The sequence below is a fragment of the Gopherus evgoodei genome, chromosome 7 (assembly GCF_007399415.2).
Source record: "Gopherus evgoodei ecotype Sinaloan lineage chromosome 7, rGopEvg1_v1.p, whole genome shotgun sequence".
Taxonomy (NCBI): Eukaryota; Metazoa; Chordata; order Testudines; family Testudinidae; genus Gopherus; species Gopherus evgoodei.
The window spans coordinates 41297692-41320287 of NC_044328.1; the positions used below are offsets into that span (position 1 = coordinate 41297692).

A 22596-nucleotide genomic window follows, 5' to 3' on the forward strand; every position below is an offset into this window, starting at 1 on the left:
GTCTAACTAATACAGTACAGACCCATTTATATGCGGATGTTGGGAGTCAAGCTGTCATGACCGCGTGTTAACGGACTGCGGGTTAAGAAGGCCATGCTGAAATATCTTAAGATATCTATATATACATATATAATTATCTAGGATTACATACGTATTCACAGCGTCCCAAATACTACAGGCCTATCTGTTAATGGCGCTTTGCAAGAATATAAATTCAAATGTGTAATCTAATAAAAACATTATTGCTACTACATAGGGGTGAAAGTAACTAACTGAGGACACTTACCGGTATGGGGGGTGGCTCTGGCCCCCGGAAGGGGTGGGGCCTCGGGCAGAAGGGATAGGGCTAAGGGTCAGCATCCCCCTGCCAGCCCTTCCATGCCGCCTGGTTTGCGCCGCCTGGTTTGCGCCGCTGGGGTTTCCATGGTGATTTAAAGAGCCCGGGGCCCTTTTAAATTGCTGACCCCAGGGAAGCTGCTCCCTTTGCCCCCCCCCCAGCCGTTGGCTAAGGGGGGCAAAAGGGGCAGAGACCTTAAAGTGCTGCAGGGTCCTTTGCCGTGGCAGCATTGTAACATTGCTGCATCCCTCCCCGCTCCTCCTCCTGTTGGCGGCCCAGCGCTGCTGCGGCAAAGGTGTCCTTAAAGTGCACTTTAATGTCCCTGCCCTTTTTGCCTCCCCTGTCGGCGGCCCTGTTGCCCCTTCCCCCTGCTCCCCTCCCATTAGTGGTAAAGACGTACAACACGTTTCCACTCCGCGCTTCCTGTCGATTTCTATGTCAGTGAGTTAGTGAGCAAATATGTAGCGCTACATAGAAAGTTCCTGTACTGCATATTAACGAGTCTCACATGTTAAATAGGTAGCATTGGGAGGCATGGCGCTACTGCGCATTAAGTGGATTCGCGTGTAAATGGGTCTGTGCTGTATATGGTGCTTTCACCTCTTAGAAAATCTAGTAGGATGTAGTCTTGTTTCATAAAATATGAACTTTAGGCATAAATAAAAAGCCTACTTGCTGCTTAATGCTGAGAGATTTGTGTACCCTCTTGCACCATGTTACCTTTCAATTGAGGAGTATTAGCTGAAAATGTATAGTGCAAACTGCAGCTGTAGCACTAAATACTCCTCTCTATTCATGATTCAGATGACGCACTAAGTTACTTTGTGACCAGTGTAAGACACCATGAAATTACATTTTCATAATAGTGAACAGTGTGTAGAAATATTCAGGGTGGCACTAAGTTAGCCTCAGTTGACTGGTTATGTTCCATACTCTAAACCAGGGTTAGACAACCTATGGCACGTGTGCCGAAGGCGGCACGCAAGCTAATTTTCAGTGGCACTCACACTGCCCGGGTCCTGGCCACCGCTCTGGGGGGGGCTCTGCATTTTAATTTAATTTTAAATGAAGCTTCTTAAACATTTTAAAAACCTTATTTACTTTACACACAACAATAGTTTAGTTATATATTATAGACTTAGAGACCTTCTAAAAACATTAAAATGTATTACTGGCATGTGAAACCTTAAATCAGAGTGAATAAATGAAGACTCGGCACAGCACTGCTGAAAGGTTGCCAACCCCTGCTCTAAACAAAGCAAGCAGTAAATGTCCATCAGCTTCCAGTTGAATTAAATGTGAAAGCTGTGGGAAGCCACTGTTATCGTTGTATGCTCAGGCTCACTACAGTGCAAACACCATGATTAGTCCAAAGGTGATAGCATTATTGAGAACATATCTTATTTTCATTTCTAATATTTAGGTATTATTTTATGATCTTATTTCCAACACAGTAGGTACACTTGCCTCTTATTTGGAATTATGGCAAGCTGTGAGAAGCAGTGATGTAATGTCTCATAGTTGTTGCATACTATTTTCTGTTTTCGCCAAGGGAGCCTACTTAACATAAACAGAAGAAGTTGTTCATTATTTGTGCCATTCCTATAATTGGTAAGACTTAAGCTCCTTGCTAAAAGGTGTCATCAAGAACCCGGGGGAAAGCACCAGGATCCAGCACAGTCTCTTCTGATGATACCTGTTACAATTAATCTGCGTTTATGTAGTGTCTTTCAATTTGAAGGACCCCAGAACACTTTACAGACGTTATAAAATCATGCAGCCTGCAGTGAGGTGGAATGCTGCAGCCATTCTGTGCCAATAACAAAGATGACTGTACTGTTATATATCTCCTTTTTGGGTGGGGAGTGAATAATCTCACCATTTAAAAGTACAGTGAGAATATTTTAGGTGCACATAACATAATTACCTAAATTAGGTCTAGGACACTGAAGTTCACATCTCTGCTCTTTTGTGGAAATGCCATAAAAATAACTAAGCTGTCAAGTATTAAATTTTATATCTCATCGGAAGAATGGCACTTGCAGCAGCACACAGAGAGCTGACAAAATCGCAAACGTAAGTGGTTTGGTAGCATACGGGCAACAGTGCAGTCTGGGGCCCAGGATTCCCTGAGTTCTAATAATCCCAGATATGCTGCTAATTTCTTTGATTTTTTTTCTTCCTCTTTCTGTTTCTTAACTAGCACAGATAAGTTAATGTTTGTAAAGTCCTTTCACTGTAAAGTGTTAGGTAACAGACATATATTCTGTACAGGAGTTTATTGATGCACTGTATAATTAGATATGTGCTCATGGCATTCATATAGGGTAGGCTTGTAACTCAGTGAGTGGAGAAAAATTTTACTAGTTAACCTTTGAGGATAAGACAGGAAACAAAGGGCTTAATTTGCAGCAATGGAGGTTTAGGATGGACATTAAGAAAAGCTTCCTAACTGCAGGGTGGTTAAGCACTGTAATAAATTGCCTAGGGAGGTTGTAGAATCTCCATCATTGGAGGGTAAGAGCAGGTTAGAAAATCACTTGTCAGGGATGATCTAAATAATATTCATTCCTGCCTTGAGTGTAGGGGACTGAACTAGGAGACTTCTTGAGGTCCCTTCCAGTCCTATGATTCTGTGATTCTACTTAATTATGTACTTGGCTGTTTAACCCAAGAAATCACATTACCATCACAATGACAAGTTGTTTTGGCATAGAAAATAGTTTATACTGATGCTACAAAATATTAAATAGACTGTTTCAAATAAAAACATTTTAATCTTGTGTTTAAAAAGAAATAAATGAAAAGAAAAGAAATCCTACAATGTAATAAAAACATTTTTTTCAGTTCTTGGTGACAAATCCCTATGGTGCTAATCTTATTGATCATTTTCATTTGAACCACTTCACAGTTACGGTTCTTGCTGGTGGCTTGGCAAGTTCAAAAAGTGAGTTCAGTTGAATATATTTGAACACAAATAGATTTAATGACATGCTGTGTTGTGCATACCACTGAATATCATAGAATAAATATATTAGAATTGCTCATAAATTATTATCTAAATAAGATGTTTAGCTGAAGGAACCAACAACATTACAGATGGAGATGATGTAGCAGAAGTATGGTTGACAGCTTGAGGAAGACATGGACACACAGTGTCCAGAGAACAACTCAAAGGATAAAAAGTTTAGATAACATGACCTATGAGGAAACTTTAAACATGGCTAGTTGGGAAGCTACACGGGTCGCAGGGATGTGCTGGCCGCCGCTTTGTGCAGATCTCATTGGCTGGGAATGGCGAACTGTGGCCACTGGGAGCTGTGGGTGGCTGTGCCTGCGAATGGTCAGTGTAAACAAACTGTCTTGCGGCTTATCAATGGATTACCCTGATGGGCCACGTGTAGCCCATGGACCGCAGGTTGCCAACCACTGGGTTAGACGAATACCTGTCAGAGATGGTCCTGGCTCTGGACAGTGGGATCGATGAGATTACCTTTTGAGGGTTCTTCCAGCCTTAAATTTCTATAATTCTATATATAATGCATGCAGTGAGACTTCCCATAGAAGAATTTCACTCAAAGCAATGTTTCATGGTAGCGATTGCAGTTTGTACATTACAGTGCATTGAAACAATTTAGGACTTGCATTCATTTATATACAAAATTACTTTTTCACAAATGGTATACATATAAATTCATAAGCAATTAATGAAGCAAATCAAGATTATGTAAGATTTAAGGGAACACCCTCCAAGCTGGGAACAATAGTTGTTTTTAAAGTGCTTTGTTGCAAAAACTGTTCTGGTAAGGCAGTTAGCCTTTTGTGGAGATGATCTAATACAATGCTTGTTTTCTTTCAATTAGTTAAGCAAATATACTTTCATTGTTATATGAAACCTTACTGTGCTGCAAAACTGAAGACTCCAGGGGGTTTCCGGATCTTTCTTTTATCATACCATCAAAGGCAGCATGCTTCTTTGTTATGTGACACTAATAAAGAGTGTGTGGCTTCTAATATTCTGATTAACCTTGAATGATCTATGCTTGAGGCCGTGACACTTCATCATGAACTAAATGAGATGCCCCATTGTGATCCTTGTCAGCAAAATGTCAGCTGTAAGGTCTTTCTTAAAAAAGATGGCTATTTTTTTTTATTACAGCACGCAGTATAGAACATGTAAATTGTAATATCCTGAAAGATTTTTTTAGAGCTCAGTGTGCTTCCTCCATAATTATAAAGATTTATTTAGTCTCCTAGAAAAATGAAAAGCTATTTAAAGGTGTATCAGTGCTTGGTGGTACTGCCATGTCGGAGTATTCAGATCTGGTAGCGACTGAAGGAAGATCTTACGCATAAATCAGCCCTTTGGAAAGTTGGGCATGTTGAAGGTGGTGTTTTCAGTTATTGAGAAAGGACAACAGTGGAGAAAAGGAGGGTATCTGACCTGCAACAGTTTCTAGAATTTGAAAGTAGCTTTGTGACATTCCATCTTTGGAGATAGCCTTTGCTGACTATGGGAATTATTCCATGTTTCCGTGAGGCATGTGTTGTATAGGAAATAGTTTTGCTATAATTGGGATAAGGAAGTGAATCTAATCATTTGAGAATCCCCCACCCAACTGCCTTCTTGTGTTGAATTACTGAATATGTGGGAAATGCAAGCAAATCCTTTTGGAATGTTTTTTGTTCAGTAGATAAGGGATTATTCATACCTTGGGGGCCTGGACAACCCCCTCCCCCATCAAAAATATAAAGGACGAAATAAAAGCTATACAAAGAGATAATTAGAGATCAAGTATTTTAATGCATTCCCAAGTATGCCAAGGCTTTAATTTTTTTTCCCCAAGGAACTGATAAAATTAACACAAACTAGATAGAGGTAATCAGAGAAATGATTGTTGATTGTATCTCTGAATCCTGTGTGGGTTTTTCCTATAGTAATTCTACTGGCTCTTTAGGAAAATCATAGTTCTTAAATATATCATAAGGGCAGAGTATCCTCACATTTGTTAAAAGTAATTGCCTTAAACTACTAATTATTAATCTAATGTGTTTTATATCTCTATCTAAGATGTAGCCACAATATTTTTCAAATGTCACTTTCCTAGTCAATTGGCTAACTTGTCAGATGATTCACACATGGCAATGTGGAGAAAGAAATACTTAAAAAGGCCTTATCATAAAAATAGAATGAGAACGTTTTGAAAAGCTGGACTAGTATCTATGCTGCCTATTAATTTTTACAGTGAAGGTTTGGCAGATATTATATTTTTCTGTATATGACATAATTTGGTGATTACGTCATTAATACTGATGTTTCATTAGGCATCTTAGTACAGAGGAAGTGATGGAATTCAGGGCTTGAAAAAATCATTCACAGTTTTCCATTCATTAGTAGTACAATCTTGTTAGATAGGGTGGAACTCTATTCCTTCGCCCCAAATTTAAACTTGCCTTTAAAAACAAACATTTCTAGTCCTTATGATTTCAAACAACTTTAATGTAGGCTGCTGGCTGTCTCCGCCAGCGCAGGAAGAACTAGTGCCTTATCCAAAAATCTGTGCAGGCTCTTCCTTCAGGGCACAGTTGGAAGAATAAAAATTAGACTCCCTAAGGAAGTCCAAAACAAAGCTATTCCCCTGACCAAAGCAGGCTGCAGGGGCCCAAAGGCCTTTCCCCTTGCATCACTCCCCGCTGCTCCAGGGCCAGGCAGGCCCCATCTTTCCTCTTCAACAGAGCCCTTTCAACCAGTCATGCTATCTGGAGTGGCTCACAAGCATGAATGCCAACTTCATGGTAGACTGTCAAGAAGCTGGGCAGAGACCTCCAAATGGTTGTATGTTCTGTCATTAGATTTCACCAATCCAGTAACAAGTGTGAACTCCTAAAACACTGTAACAGTCTTTCCACAGAGTCATAGGCAGTCCAAAGTGGACTTAGTGATGGTTACTATACACCAAAAATGGCAACAGTATTCAGATTACTCCCAGTCCCAAAGGACCAGCTACTTACCAAAGTCAATTTGGACCTTAGTTCTCACACCAAAGATAATACATGTAGCCAATCATATAGTAAACTGTCTAAGGATTTATTAAGAAAATAAATGAGTTATTACAAGGTTAAAGCAGGCAAGCATATATACACAGATGAGTTAATCAGTATTCCAAAAGGTGACAGAGTTGTAGAAATCTGTCAACTCTGAATGTCTTTTAGGGCTAACCTGGGTTGACCCTGGTGTTATTTGCTTCCATTTTGTAGCTCTGACCCTGTGAGATTCCAGACAGCAAAAGCGATGAAAAAAATTGTCAGCAGTTTTTATTTCCTTCTTCCAAAATTCAATCTGTTGAGATGATCCCTTTTGCATGTAGCCTCATCATGAATGTAAGGGGCAGTTAACAAAGTCTTTGTATCGTGATGTCCCACAGTGGCACATTTAGTTTGTATAGGCCTTAGTGAGGGGCAGGAGATGACCCCATCTGACTGGATTCACTGTTTCAGAGCAAACATGTTATGTAAATACTGTGTGATCAATTATAATTGAGATTAACATATGCAGCAACTTGGGAGCATATCATTAAGTCTAAATGTTAACTACATTGTTATAAGTCTAATGCACATCATAATTATACTAACACACAGGCCTGTACTTATGTGGCTTCACCATTGCTGACCGGGCCTGTAGCAGATACACGCTAGAAAGATATAATGAAGGGTGCTCAGGACTCAGTAAGCCTCTGGGACAATGGGTGAACTGCATCTACAGAAAACCAATTTTAGCTTAACTCATCTGAAGGAAACGGGGAAGGGAGGAGCAGTAAAAACTTATCAGGAGCAGAACAAAGACAGCCAAGTGACCAAGAGGGGTTCAAATAAGAGATCCCACAGGAAGACAGTGGAGAAAGGAAGAGGACACAAGGTCCAGGAGAGGAGAAGGTCACACAATCTGGATAAGGGACTCCATGAAGGACAGAGACCAGCCAGTGTGGAACAGCCTGCAATAAAAGGGACACCCTGTCTGCCTCCCTGGACCCACATGGTTTCCCAAGGACTCACAAAGGAAGTGTGAGAGACATCGTGGTTTCAGATGTGTGTTTAGTATGATCTGTGCTCACTGTACTTTATATGATTAAGTACTGAAGAGCATAAAGGTGTTACTCTCTATGCAGAGAATGTTTAACTGTTTTACAACTAACATTTGGCCTTGAGAGAGTTAAAATGTAACCAAATGCTTAGCAGCTCCACACCTTAGGGGTGGAGTTCTGAGAGAGGGCACGCTTAAGTACTAGGGATTCCGAAGGCTCAGCACTGCACGGAGAGGGGCAATATTGCTGGACAGTGGATTTCAACTCTCAGAAAGGTGGTGCCAAATAGAAGGTCTGTGCTGTAGGAATATGCCTAGCAACCCCAGAAGTGGACGGTGGCTCAGCTCTGGTCAGGCTCCCAGGACTTGGTTCCAGAGCAGCAGAGGCTTTGATTTTGCTCAAAGCAGTCCTATTGACTGGCCAGGAGGGGGTAGTCACTAGGATATCTGAAAATAGGTTTCTTTACCTTGTTCCAGATAGTCTGCTTTGCTAATTTCTCTCCTTAAGACAATGAAGAATTGAAGTTCCTTAATTTGGATTTTTTCATTACTTTTAAAGTAACTAAATAGACCTGATATTGAATGAAATACAAACGTCTGTCTGGTTTTGGCTGCTTTGGTGGTTCCCCCTTCCTGCTGTACTAGGCAGACAGTATTACAATAGGAACTACCCCAAATTCTTGAACACACAGCTAGCAAGGAACATATGGCTATCACTTTTTAAACGGCTACCTTTCAGTCTGATTTTTCACATAATATGGTTATTTTGGGATAATATAGCTCTAAAAATAGAAATAAGAAATGTGTGCGTGGTACATTGATAAGAGGCTTTACATTAAATTTGGTATATTTTCTTTCTGATGGCTTAGGAAGTCCGTCCACACTGATGATAAAGGATTAAACAAGATATTTTGTACCATTAAATCTGTGCGTACTTTTAGGATAAAAATTGCTCAGCTGGTAAAATTTTTAGGACTTAACTAGATACCAGTAAGAATAGAAAAGAGTGATACTTGTTGGAGTTGAGAAGGGAAGAATAGTAATCGTTAAATATTGTTTGGCTATGCACCTTTGGTAAATCAGTTCTGGAATAAAATAATGAAATATTTATGTATGTTTTTAGTATGAGATATCCTCAGAGAGAGAGAGAGAGACGCACACACACCCCCAATGATTTTTAGAAGTCATGAAAATCTGATTGGATCACAAATTTCTTTTGTGACAGTTGCTGCACTTGGAGGATATTACAAAACTGGAAGCTCACAAGAAGGCTGGAGCTATAGACTGATACTCTCGACTAGATTGGTGAATTGGGGTGGGGCAAGGGGGAGAATATTATCTCTTTTCCTAAATAAGCATAGATGGCTATGAGGAGTGTTGGTAACAATCTTTTATGAGCAGTGTACATGATATATCTGAAGTATTTAGTTCTAAATCTCTCATGTCCACTACACTGACAACAATAATATAACAAATTAGGGCTGTCAAGTGATTAAAAAAATTAACTGAGCGATTAAACAATAATATACCATTTATTTAAATATTTTGGATGTTTTCTGCATTTTCAAGTATATTTATTTAAATTACCACACAGAATACAAAGTATACTGTGCTCACTTTATATTTATTTTTGATTAAATATTTGCACTGTAAAAAACAAAAAATATTATTTCAGGTCACAATACAAGTACTGTATACTGTAGTGCATTCTCTTTAGAATGAAAGCTGAACTTACAAATGTAGAATTACATTTTAAAAAAAACTGCATTCAAAAATAAAACAATGTAAAACTTTAGAACCTACAAGTCCGCAGTCTTACGTCAGCCAGTTTGGTTACAATTTGCAGGAGATAATGCTGCCCATGTCTTGTTTATAATGTCACTTGAAAGTGAGAATAGGCATTCGCATGACACTGTTGTAGCCAGCATCACAAGATATTTATGTGCCAGATGCACTAAAGATTCATATGACTGTTCTTGCTTCAGCCACCATTCCAGAAGACATGCATCCATGCTGATGACGAGTTCTGCTCAATAACGATCCAAAGCAGATCGGACCAACGTATGTTCATTTTCATCATGTGAGTCAGATGCCACTAGCGCAAAGGGTTGATTTTTCTTTTTTGGTGGTTCGGGTACTGTAGTTTCCACATCGCAGTGTTGCTCTTTTAAGACAGCTGAAAGCATTCGCCACACCTCATCCCTCTCAGATTTTGGAAGGCACTTGAGATTCTTAAACCTTGGGTGGAGTGCTGTAGCTATCGTTTGAAATATCACATTGATACCTTCTTTGCATTTTGTCAAGTCTGCCTCGAAAGTGTTCTTAAAACGAACATGTACTGGGTCATCATCCGAGACTGCCATAACATAAAATATATGGTAGAATGTGGGTAAAACAGAACAGGAGACATACAATTCTTCCCCAAGGAGTTCGGTCACAAATTTCATTAACGCGCTTTTTTTTTTTTTTTTTTTTAACAAGTGTCATCAGCATGGAGGCATGTCTTCTGGAATGGTGGCCAAAGCATAAAGGGACATAGAATGTTTAGCATATCTGGCACATAGATACCTTGCAATGCCGGCTACAAAAGTGCCACATGAACGACTGTTCTTGTTTTCGGGTGATGTAAATAAGAAGCAGTCAGCATTATCTCCTGTAAATGTAAACAAACTTGTTTGAGCAAGTGGCTGAACAAGAAGTAGAACTGAGTGGACCTGTGGGCTCTAAAGTTTTTTACATTGTTTCATTTTTGAGTGTAGTTATGTAATAAAAAAAATCTACATTTAAGTTACACTTTCACAATAAAGCGATTGCACTACAGTACTTGTATGAGGTGAACTGAAAATACTATTTTGATTTTACAGTGCAAATATTTGTAATAAAAAATATAAAGTGAGCACTGTACACTTTGTATTCTGTGTTGTAAAAGAAATCAATATATTTGAAAATGTAGAAAAACATTCAAAAATATTTAATAAATGTCAAGTGGTATTCTATTGTTTAACAGTGCGATTAATCATGATTACTTTTTTAAATCGTAGTTAATTTTTTTGAGTTAATCGCGTGCATTAATTTAGATTAATCGATAGCCATATAATATCTTTAAAGGTGGGTTTGCAAGCAGATCCTGTGCAGTCTGTCTTCTGCTGCTTATGACTCAATCACTCCATCTCGTTCTCATTTTCCACCCTGGCATTATTCTGTGCTGTCTTGGTTCTTATGTCTTCTTGGATACAGGGTGTTTGTTTAATTGTTTGGTCCCTCTCTCACTGTCTTTATATCTTTTAGAATTCTGTGCTTGATCTCTCTTCTTCTCCACCTGTGTTTTCTCTCTGCTTTCCTTAGGTAAGCTTATCTGTTCTCATAGCTTCAGCTATCATCTCTATTCAGATGTCCTGCAAATCTACTTCTTCCCTTCTGCCTCTCCAACCTCCTCTCCCTGAGCAATCTCACATTGTCTTCCTGATATCTTCCTGAAAATTGTACACTGGAGAACATTATCTGTCCTCACAAACCCTTTTCCCCTGCTCTCACTCCTTTTCAACAGCTTCATCATCTTCCCAATCATACAGATTCATAATCTCAGGCCTTGTTTATGCTAGAAAAGTTTTGCTTGTATAGTTATCCTCACAAATCCTCCCAGTGTAGAGGTATTTGAATAAATTTTTGCATGCACACATCTTGGTCTGAGCTAGGGCAGGGATAGGCAACCTATGGCACGGCACGTGAGCTGAGTTTCAGTGGCACTCACACTGCCCAGGTCCTGGCTACCGGTCCGGGGGACTCTGCATTTTAATTTAATGTTAAATGAAGTTTTTTAAACGTTTTAAAAACCTTATTTACTTTAAATACAACAATAGTTTAGTTATATATTATCAACATAGAAAGAGATCTTCTAAAAACTTTTAAGTGTGTTACCGGCACACAAAACCTTAAAATAGAGTGAATAAATGAAGACTCGGCACACCGCTTCTGAAAGATTGCCGACCCCTGAGCTAGGGAATTCACTGTTTCAACTTTGGTTCTTAAATGTCACTTTACATTTTACTTTTGGCTATTATGTTTTTGAAACAATATGGATGCCCTCTGGTGGCTAATGTAACACCTGTAGTTTCCTCTGATGTTAACTATGGTAGTGTGGTGTCAGTGATTAGATTTTATGGTATTTATGTGGTATTGAGCTGAAATACTGCTGGCATTTTTGTTCCCTCCCGCCTCCACCATTGACAAACGTTGTCAGCATTGAGTTTGAAACTGTATCACCCCAAAATACTTGGCATTTCTCAGTAATATTTAAATAACCTCTTTTGGAAGGAAAATATAACCACATTTTTTGCATACTGGTTGTTGAGTAACCTTGCTCCTAGTTTCTTGATTTAACAGTTAAGAAATAGAATCATAGAATTGGAAGGGCCCTCGAGAGGTGATCTAGTCCAGACCCCTGCACTCATGGCAGAACTGAGTATCATCTAGACCATTCCTAACAGGTGTTTGTCTAGCCTGCTCTTAAAAATCTCCAGTGATGGAGATTTCACAGTCTCGTTAGGCAATTTAGTCACGTGCTTAACCATCCTCAAAGTTAAGAAGTTTTTCCTAATATCCAACCTCAACTTCCGTTGCTGCAATTTAAACCCATTGCTTCTTGTCCTATCTTCAGAGATTAAGAAGAACAATTCTTCTCCCTCCTCCTTATAACAACCTTTTATGTACTCAAACGATTATCATGACTCTTCTGTCTTTTATTTTCCAGACTAAACAAACCCAATTTTTCAATCTTCCCTCATAGATCATGTTTTCTATAGACCTTTAATCATTTTTGTTGCTCTTCTCTGGACTTTCTCCAATTTGTCCACATCTTTCCTGAAACGTGGTGCACAGAACTGTATACAATACTCCAGCTGAGGCCTAATCAGTGTGGAGTAGAGCAGATGAATTACTACTTGTGTCTTGATTACAACACTCCTGCTAATACATCCCAGAGTGATATTCACTTTTTTTGCAACTGTGTTACACGCTTGACACCTACATAGCTTGTGATCAGCTATGACCCCCAGATCTCTTTCTGCAATACTCCTTCCTTGGCAGTCATTTCCCTTTTTGTATATGTACAACTGATTGTTCCTTCCTAAGTGGAATACTTTGCATTTGTCTTTATTGAATTTCATCCTATTTAATTCAGACCGTTTCTCCGGTTTGTCCAGATCATTTTGAATTTTAATCCTATCCTTCAAAGCAGTTGCAACCCCTCTCAGCTTGGTATCGTCCACAAACTTTGTAAGTGTAGTCTCTATGCCATTATCTAAATCAATGATGAAGATATTGAACAAAACCGGACCCAGAACTGATCCCTGTGGGACCCCACTTGATATGCCCTTCCAGCATGACTGTGAACCACTGATTACTACTTTCTGGGAATGATTTTCCAACCAATTTTGCACCCACCTTATAGTAGCATTTCCCTAGGTCATGTGAGATGGTATCAAAAGTCAAGCTTTACTAAAGTCAAGCTAACTGTGCTAATTTTAACTTGAATATTTGAAGTTTGAACTTTCTTTCTGTTTTTTTTTATTTTTGTACATCTCTACCCTGATATAACATTATCCTCGGGAGCCAAAATTTTTTACCACATTATAGGTGAAACTGCTTTATATTGAACTTGCTTTGATCTGCCGGAGCATGCAGCCCCGCCCTCCTGGAGCGCTGATTTACCATGTTATATCTGAATTCATGTTATATTGGGTCACATTATATCAGGGTAGAGGTGTACTAGTATCACAAGTTTTATATGGCTTAACTGGATTTGGGTTTGTGTTTTGGGTTTTTTTGGTTTTTTTTAATGTCATTTGATAGTCTGTTAGGTTGGGTTCTACTTAAGATGTCCATGGTCATCTGGGTTCCTTGAGTGATTTGTAGGTCTCATGTGTTAACCACCTTGCTAACCTACTCTCAATCCCCTTCCTGTTTCTGGCAATAGGCCTGATGTGGGAGGTACTTTAAGAGCCCTGCCAGATGTGTAAGTAGTTCTACTGGCTTCATGCTACATTGCAGGATTGAGTCCCTAGTCTGCACAGTAACAAGTAGCAGATGCTACAATGACTTTATTTCCTGACATTGTGAGATTAGTGTCATTATTGAATAATCTAGGAAAGATCTGTGATGCATGGTGAATAGCTTTTCAGAGTTAATGTCCCACCTCTGACAGATACTTGAAGTTTCTCTTTTTAAAAATAAGTTAATGCTTGTGTAGCTTGTCAAGACAATAAAATCTGAGGCTACACTACAAACTTTTGCTGGGATGGCTGTCAGTCAGGGGTATGATTCGTGACAGATAAAGCTTTCCTAGCAAAAGCCCTTATCTGGGACATTTACACTGACAATAGTTTTTCATTTGGGTGGCTGGAATAAGCTGTATCCGCAAAAGCACAGTTTTGCAAATATAAGCTGTGTTTATGCTAGGAGTGATTTGATGGTATAGTACACCAACATAGCTATACTGGTAAACCCTTCCAAGTAGAGACCTGGCCTTAGTGAAAAGTATCACTTTCAATTCAGTAACTTGCACACACAGTCTTACATTGTTTATTATTTGCATTGTGGTAAATGCTCACACTTAGTTACTGGCCACCGGTGGGGAGAAAAGCAAAATCCTTTCCTTGAGGAGCTTATAATAAAAGACGAAAGGGTCAGGTAAGGATAAAATATTATCAAACTTTTTTTTGTTTTTTGTTCATATAAACTATATGCAAATTGTCTGGTAGCTAGATATTGGTTGGATAACTTTGTGTAGATGTTGTATGGGCAGACTTTGGCAAGCTAGTAAAGAGTTTTTGGATTGAAAGAACCCCGGGTAACAATGTAATTGTAGAAATGGGTCTTGAGCAGAGGGTAGTGGCTTAATAGTACTTCAGTCCAATTTTACAGCTGCTGAAATCTCAGGTGAGGTTCAGTAACTTAAATTTTAACAGCTTTGGATTCACTGTTAACTGAGTAGGCTGTCTTGCTTTATAGTGCATGTACTGTCAAGATATTGATTTAGAGAGACAAGGTGGCTAAATTTTTTTTTATTTATTGGACCTGAAGAAGAACTCTTTGTAAGCTTGAAAGCTTGTCTCGCTCACTCGCAGAAGCTGGCCCAATAAAAGATATTACCTCACCTATCTTGTCTTTATAATACCGTGGGTCCAACACAGTTACGGTAATACTGCATACAATACGCTGATTTATTATTTTGGAGGAGCAAATGCAGCTGAGTAGCCTGAAGCTAAAAACCTGAGTAAAATCAAAATATAGGAAGTGTAAAGTTTAATAAATGTACATTTTGAAACACAGAAGAGTAGAAAAAAATGGATGAAATACTAAGTGAGGAAAAAACAGATGGGTATTTCAAGGAAATTTTATTTTCTCATTATTCCTTTCTCCACAAAGTCTGCTAAGCACATTCAGTAACTTTATTTTGCTGGTTGATTTGAAGTTATGCATGTTATCATACAGAACGTAATGACTACATACTGGTCTTCTGTAGGGTCTGTGCAGGGATCCAATTTACATATGCCGATGGCTACTGGCACAAAATGTAGTGTAACAACATTCATCTTCCTGTGGTGGTTTTAATAGTCATTTATTTTTGTTGGCATGAGATGGAAAACCAGTCTTTTTGTGTTTAAGTATTTTTTGCATAGTATTATAATTTAAATACTTGTAATATGGTAGTGCACAAAGGACCCAATCTTAATTGGGGCCCCATGGTAGTGGATGCTGAACAAAGACTAGAAAAAACAATTCCTACCCTGAATTGTCAAAAGATACAAACCAATAAAGAGTAGGGGCTGGAGTTAGAATATGATGGGTTTAATTGTAGAGGTAGGGAAAGCAAATGAATCTGGTGAAGAACTGGTAGAACTTCTTTAGATATTGTCACAGATCCTAGCTCTCACTGGACTACTGTGAGAGGAATCCATGCCTCTGTGCTTTGGATTCTCTGGGGTATGTTAAGCTTCCGGAACCTCAGCAGATTGCAGCACAGGTTTCTCTGATGGCTTCTCTGGCACGTTTCCTGGTTACTGATTGTCTGCTACCACTTCTTAGAAATGGAGTTGCGCAGTCCACCTCCCTAGGCCACCAGGTCAATGACCAGTGGTGACCCCTGATATAACGCAGTAATTTAAACATACCCATTGCCCAGTATGTTTAGTATCTCTCAGGGGGTTGCAATACCTATGAAGCACTCAGCGCACGCACTCATATATTTTGCACATAGTCTAACACCGTTTTGCACTTTTATGCTTAATCATGTAAAGCACAGGAAAGTACAGATTGTACAAACAAAAAAAACACTAAACTCATGTCCCTTACTCTCTAGCTCACCTTTCCCTTCCGAGTCCTTGGGGAACTATCAGGATCCAGGAAAGCAGGGTATCTTCTGCCTCAGCATGGTGCGTTGCTTCTCCATCATGAGAAAAAGAACCCCTGACAAGACTAGACAAGATATATTTCCAAGTCTTCACAGTTAGATGCACTTTTTTAAAAGTGAGGATAAGAGGGAGAGAGAAAAGGAATAGCAAAAGGAAAGACGGGGAAGAGTTAGTAAGCTGATGTGTTTTCAATGGTGTCTCACAGGGGTCGATTCTTGGTCCTATGCTATGTAACATTTTTATCAATGACCTGAAAGAAAACAAGATCATCACTAATAAATTGGGGGATAACACAGATTGGAGGAGTTGTGAATAATGAAGAGGACAGACTACTGATTCACAGCTTTCTGAATCACGTGATAAACTGGGCACAAACAACACTTTTTTAATGTAAATTATACATCTAAGAGCGAAGAATGTATGCCATGCTTACAAGATGGAGTACTCTATCCTGGGAAGCAGTGATTCTGAAAAAGATTTGGGGGTCATGGTGGATAATCAGCTCAACATGAGCTCCCAATGTGATGCTGTGGCCCAAAGAGCTGATGTGATCCTGGGATGCATAACCAGGGGAATCTCAAGTAGGAGCAGAGAGATTATTTTACTTGTGTATTTGGCACTCATGCAAATGCTGCTGGAATATTGTATCCAGTTCTGGTGCCCACAATTTAGGAAGAATGTTGATAAATTGAGGAGGGTTTAGAGAGGAGCCCCGAGAATGATTAGAAAATTAGAAAATGGAAGTTGAAGCTAAACAAATTCAAACTGGAAATAAGGTATACATTTTTGACAGAGAGTAATTAATCATTTAAACCATTTAGAAAGCATCATGGTGGATTATCTATCACTGACCATTTTAAAATCAAGACTGGATATTTTTCTAAAAGATGTATTCTGGGAGTTATCTGTGGTAAACAGAAGGTCAAACTAGATGATCACGATGGTCCCTTCTGACCTTGAAATCTATGAATCATATTACATAATAATGGGTTTTGAAGAAAACATCTATAATCAGAGAACATTACCTAACATATATGATATTGGCGTTCTGAATAGAATCTGTGTCCCTTTAATATATAGCTATTCTGAATTGTTTGTCTGAGAATGTAATGAAGCTGTTCACAGGTTCAGTTTTTTGTATTGTCTGCATAGTCCTTCATTTGATTCATTTTTAAAAGCTCTCTGGATAAAGGCATTTCTTTATTTCAGAAAAAGTACTGTGAAAGAGTGAATCTTTGTTTGAGTTTCTACAAAATGTCTTTAAATGGAGAAAATGTGATGTCCTGTTTTAATTTTTTTGTATTGGCTTTCAGCAGTTTTTGTGAGCGCTACTCTCTACAGCAGAATCCTCTTCATTGGTACAGACTCTGCAGAACTTGAAAACATGTCTTTTTATATCTCAGTTATGAGTATCAGATGATCATAGGAATGTGCAGTACTGTATGGGCATCAATTTATTAACTTCATGAATTGCTTTCAAAATTCAGAATAAATTCCAATGCAGAATAGCACTAGTTGAGATGATATTTAGATTATAAATGCCTGTGTTCAACTCCCAATTTTCTAGGAAAAATATTACCACTTGGATTCTTCCTCTCTGCCCATGAATGAGCATTTTTCTGAAAGCTTGATCAAATTCATTTAATCTGTTTGAAGGACAAAATAGTTTGTAACAAGATAAAATTTTCCAATCTACTTTTTGAGTTGTGTACATTCCATTTAAGAAATCTGAAATTAATCTAGTCAAGCCCTGATATTGATATACTATAGTTATTTGTAAATTCAATTTCTTCAAAGTTAAATGGACACTGGATATAATTGCCCTAGTCTATGAAACTTTATCCCTTAATTTTACAGGAACTTTTGGGCAATCACAGGATTTTAAAACAAATCAGTTCAAAACACATGGAGAAACAACACAGTGCTTACCAACGTCCAATTCTTGCACTGCTTAGCAAAGGCCCTTACTTTTATGTTGTAGCTTCTTTAACAAGAAGTCCAACTGAAGTCAGGGAAATATTTGCTGAATAAGGGTGGTAGATTCTGTCACCACCCTTGACAGAAACAACTTGTTGTTTTTTGTTTAGAAGTTGTAAATAAAATTAATTTAGTCCATCCTGTATGTGTAAAAAATGTATAAAATCTTCCCTCCCTCCTTACATAATCCCTAAACCTCTGAGATCTTTCTCCTTCTACATCATCTTCTCTCCTTCCCAATCCCTTAAATGATCTTCTTTCCTTTCTTCCTACACATGTCTTGAGAGAGAAAAAACAAATATTGGATAGAATTTTTAATTACTCAAATTTTACGTTTTAGTAAGTGTTTAGGGATCTAAAAATAAGCACATTAGCTGGCCATGTTAATAAAAATGTTCAGCTATAAAATATTACCCCTTAAAGTCCAATGATAATTTAAAAGTCAGCATGCCATTGCGATTAATCTGAGACGTTTGTGGCTTTTATAGTCGTTCTTTTAGTTTGTTGCAGCACTGGGTTGGTTCTCATTCATGAAAATATCTTTCCGACCAGAAGGGCTATTAAATGTATTCTTAAATTCTCCAGAAAACATGGAAATCTTAGCAGAGCCATAACGAATACCGAAATATAGAATTACCATGGCACACGTTGCTAGTACCTCAGCTATAGTCATTTCCAAATAGTGTAGTTGCCGTGCATGATATTCTGGTTCCTACTAGCCTTTTAAATAATTCCCGTGGCTATGGTGCTTTGCATGCATATAGCAGCTGCACATATCTTGATATCCCATCTGATTTCAATGTTTAATACTTTTAAGTAAATGTAATTATGGTTCAGTCCTACACTACTTACTCAGACTTCCAGCAAAATCAGTAGGTTTGCCTGAATACAGGGTCAGTATCTTAGATGTTTTGGTAGGGAGAGCTCTATTAAATATCAGTGTTAAATCCAAGTTAAAGATCCTGAAGACAAGGAAGAACTTTCACTAAATGTCTTGGTGTGGTGAATTCTAGGGTCTTCTCCAGTCTCCCATTGCCTTATTGTAAAGTGAAGTATAGAAACACAAAGCTCTGTGGTCACAGAAGGGGAGTCCATTAACAAGGATGATCTTGTAGCTGTAATGTATTAAGGCCTATACTTTAGAGAGATCCCTTTCTATGGTTAGTCTCCAGGATCTCAGTCAACATAACTGTCTCCACCCATCCACCCTTTCTCTTACTCTGTCGCAGAAAAATATTTGTCGTTTTTTTAAATAACTTTGAGTGCCTACAAGGCAATCAGATATGCTCAAAACAGTAAACTTTCTGTCTTGGGTCATTCAGCTTTCCGAAAGGCCTGTCTCCATTTGCCTCTAAATGGCACAGGAATGCATCTTGTGAATTGTGAAACTTCAGACACTAAAATTGACAGGAATTAAATTTGATTAAAGTGTGAATCGGTAATTTGGTATCAATGTCCTGATTTCAAAATTGAACTGCATATTTTATTTTGCTCTTTTAAATGTGATTTGTGGTTGGCCTTGCATAACAAACTGGGGAATATCTGTATTTTTTATGAATATTGTGCATGCCTCTGAGTATTTGCTGGGTTCCTGGGTATTGATTTAGATCAAAAAGGATTGTTAAAGGAGCCAACAGGAAGGTAAAACAGTGGCCTCCATAAGGAGCATTTCTGCAAACACTCGAGCACAATAGCTAGGCTTATAGCTGTGAGATGTGACTCCTTGGACCCAAACTGGGTAATATAGTTGTTTTGAGGCGCGGAAGAGAGCCCTGGAGGCTTAGAAGAGGATGAGGCCCCAGGAATGTCAGTGAGAGCTGAGAGCTGACTGGGAAGACACACATGACAATCTGTATCTTTCAAACAGACAGAGGAGTTGGGGTGGACTGAGGGGAATTTACAAAAGCTGGGTAGGAAAGATTAAGATTAAAGATCCATGTGTTTAGGCCTCTTATTGTTTTTACCCTTTCCTGTACTGGCCTTGTAACTTTCGGTGAATGAATAAACAATATTTTGTTTTGAAGATGCTCTCTTTGAGTCACTTTAATTAAATTTGCTGGTCAGAGGCCCCCAAAGTGAAAGGGCTACAGGTGCCAAATGCAGTTTGGACTGTCACATTAACACAGTGGGGAAATGGGGACTGATTCCCAGAGACCCAATCCCAAAGTGTTTGGACCATGTGATTCCACACCAAGTGACGTGCAGGAAGCTAGGTCTGTCATCATAAGAAGTGCACTCCAGGGTTTAAAGGGGACCAAAGGGAGTTCATCCTGTAACTGACACCATGTTATATTGAATATGTACTGCACTTGGAGATAGTTGCATGAAGAGACATGTCATAAATGTAAATTTATTTGATTAACTAGGATAGAACTACGTGCCTTTCTTCAGAAGTGTTGGTGGTGGTAGTCCTGCAAATAGTATTTGTCTTCCTCCCTCTCATAGACTCATAGGTCAGAAGGGACCAATATGATCATCTAGTCTGACCTCCTGCACAAGGCAGGCCACAGAACCCTACCCATCCACTTTTATGCAACCCCTAATCCAGGACTAAGTTATTGAAATCCTCAAAACTGGTTTGAAGACCTCAAACTGCAGAGAATCCACCAGCAAGCAACCCATGCCCCACGCTGCAGAGGAAGGCGAAAAACCTCCAGGGCCCCTGCCAATCCGCCCTGGAGGAAAATTCCTTCCCGACCTCAAATATGGCGATCAGCTAAACCCTGAGCATGTGGGCAAGACTCACCAGCCAGCACCCAAGAAGGAATTCTCTGCAGTAACTCACTTCCCATCCCATCCAACATCTCCCCGCAGACCACTGAGCAGACTTATCTGGTGATAATCCAAGATCAATTGCCCAAATTAAACTATCCTATCATAACATCCCCTCCATATACTTATCAAGCTTAGTCTTGAAGCCAGATAAGTCTTTTGCCCCCACTACCTCCCTCGGAAGGCTGTTCCAAAACTTCACTCCCCTAATGATTAGAAACCTTCGTCTAATTTCAAGTCTAAACTTCCTAATATCCAGTTTGTACCCATTCGTCCTCGTGCCTACATTAGAACTAAACTTAAATAATTCCTCTCCCTCCCTAACGTTAACCCCCCTGATATATTTATATAGAGCAAGCATATCCCCCCGCAGCCTTCTTTTGGCCAGGCTAAACAACCAAGCTCTTTGAGTCTCCTTTCATAAGGCAGATTTTCCATTCCTCGTATCATCCTAGTAGCCCGTCTCTGGACCTGTTCCAGTTTGAATTCATCCTTCTTGAACATGGGACACCAGAACTGCACACAATATTCCATATGGGGTCTCACCAGCGCCTTATATAACGGTACTAACACCTCCTTATTCTTGCTGGAAATACCTCGCCTAATGCATCCTAAAATTGCATTTGCTTTTTTAACAGCCGTATCACATTGGCGGCTCATAGTCATCCTGCTATCGACCAATACCCCAAGGTCCTTCTCCTCCTCCGTCGCTTCCAACTGATGCGTCCCCAACGTATATCTAAAATTCTTATTATTAATCCCTAAGTGCATGACCTTGCACTTTTCACTATTGTATTTCATCCTATTACTCTTACTCCAGTTTACAAGGTGGTCCAGATCTTCCTGAATAGTATCCCTGTCCTTCACCGTGTTAGCAATACCCCCCAACTTTGAGTCATCCGCAAACTTTATTAGCACATTCCCGCTCTTTGTGCCAAGGTCAGTAATAAAAAGGTTAAATAAGATCGGTCCCAAAACTGATCCTTGAGGGACTCCACTAGTAACCTCCTTCCAGCCTGACAGTTCACCCTTCAGTACGACTCGCTGGAGTCTCCCCTTTAACCAGTTCCTTATCCACCTTACAACTTTCATATTCATCCCTATCTTTTCCAATTTAACTAACAGTTCCCCATACGGAACCGTGTCAAACGCCTTACTGAAATCGAGGTAAATTAGATCTACTGCATTTCCTTTATCTAAGTAATCCGTCACCTTCTCAAAGAAGGAGATCAGATTGGTTTGGCACGATCTACCTTTAGTAAATCCATGTTGCAATTTGTCCCAATTACCATTGACCTCTATGTCCTTGACTACTTTCTCCCTTAAAATTTTTTCCAAGACCTTACGTACTACAGACATCAAGCTAACAGGCCTATAATTATCCGGATCACTTTTATTCCCTTTCTTAAAAATAGGGACTACGTTAGCAATCCTCCAGTCGTACGGCACAACCCCCGAGTTTATTGATTGCTTAAAAATTCTCGCTAACGGGCTCGCAATTTCACGCGCCAGTTCCTTTAATATCCTTGGATGAAGATTGTCCGGGCCCTCCGATTTTGTCCCATCAAGCTGTTCAAGTTTGACCTCTACCTCAGATGCGGTAATATCCACCTCCATATCCACATTCCTGCTTATCATCCCTCCATCATTGCTAAACTCCTCACTAGTCTTATTAAAAACTGAGGCAAAGTACTTATTTAGATATTGGGCCATGCCTAGGTTGTCCTTAACCTCCATTCCATTCTCAGTGTATAGCGGCCCCACTTCTTCTTTCTTTGTTTTCTTCTTATTTATGTGTCTGTAGAACCTTTTACTATTGGTTTTGATTCCCTTTGCAAGGTCCAGTTCAATGCGGCTTTTAGCCTTCCTCACTTTATCCCTACATGTTCTGACCTCACCAAGGTAGCTTCCCTTGCTAATCCCGCCTTTCTTCCACTCCCTGTAAGATTTCTGCTTTCTCTTAATCCCCTCTCTGAGTTGCTTGCTCATCCAGCTTGGCCTGCAACTCCTGCCCATGT

General features: G+C 39.3%; 1 protein-coding gene across 6 annotated transcripts in view; it reads left to right on the top strand.

Annotated features, from left to right (window-relative positions):
• The window catches only part of MICU1 (mitochondrial calcium uptake 1), a 232325-nt gene that overhangs the window by 24956 nt on the left and 184773 nt on the right, over positions 1-22596 (top strand). The window lies entirely within an intron of this gene.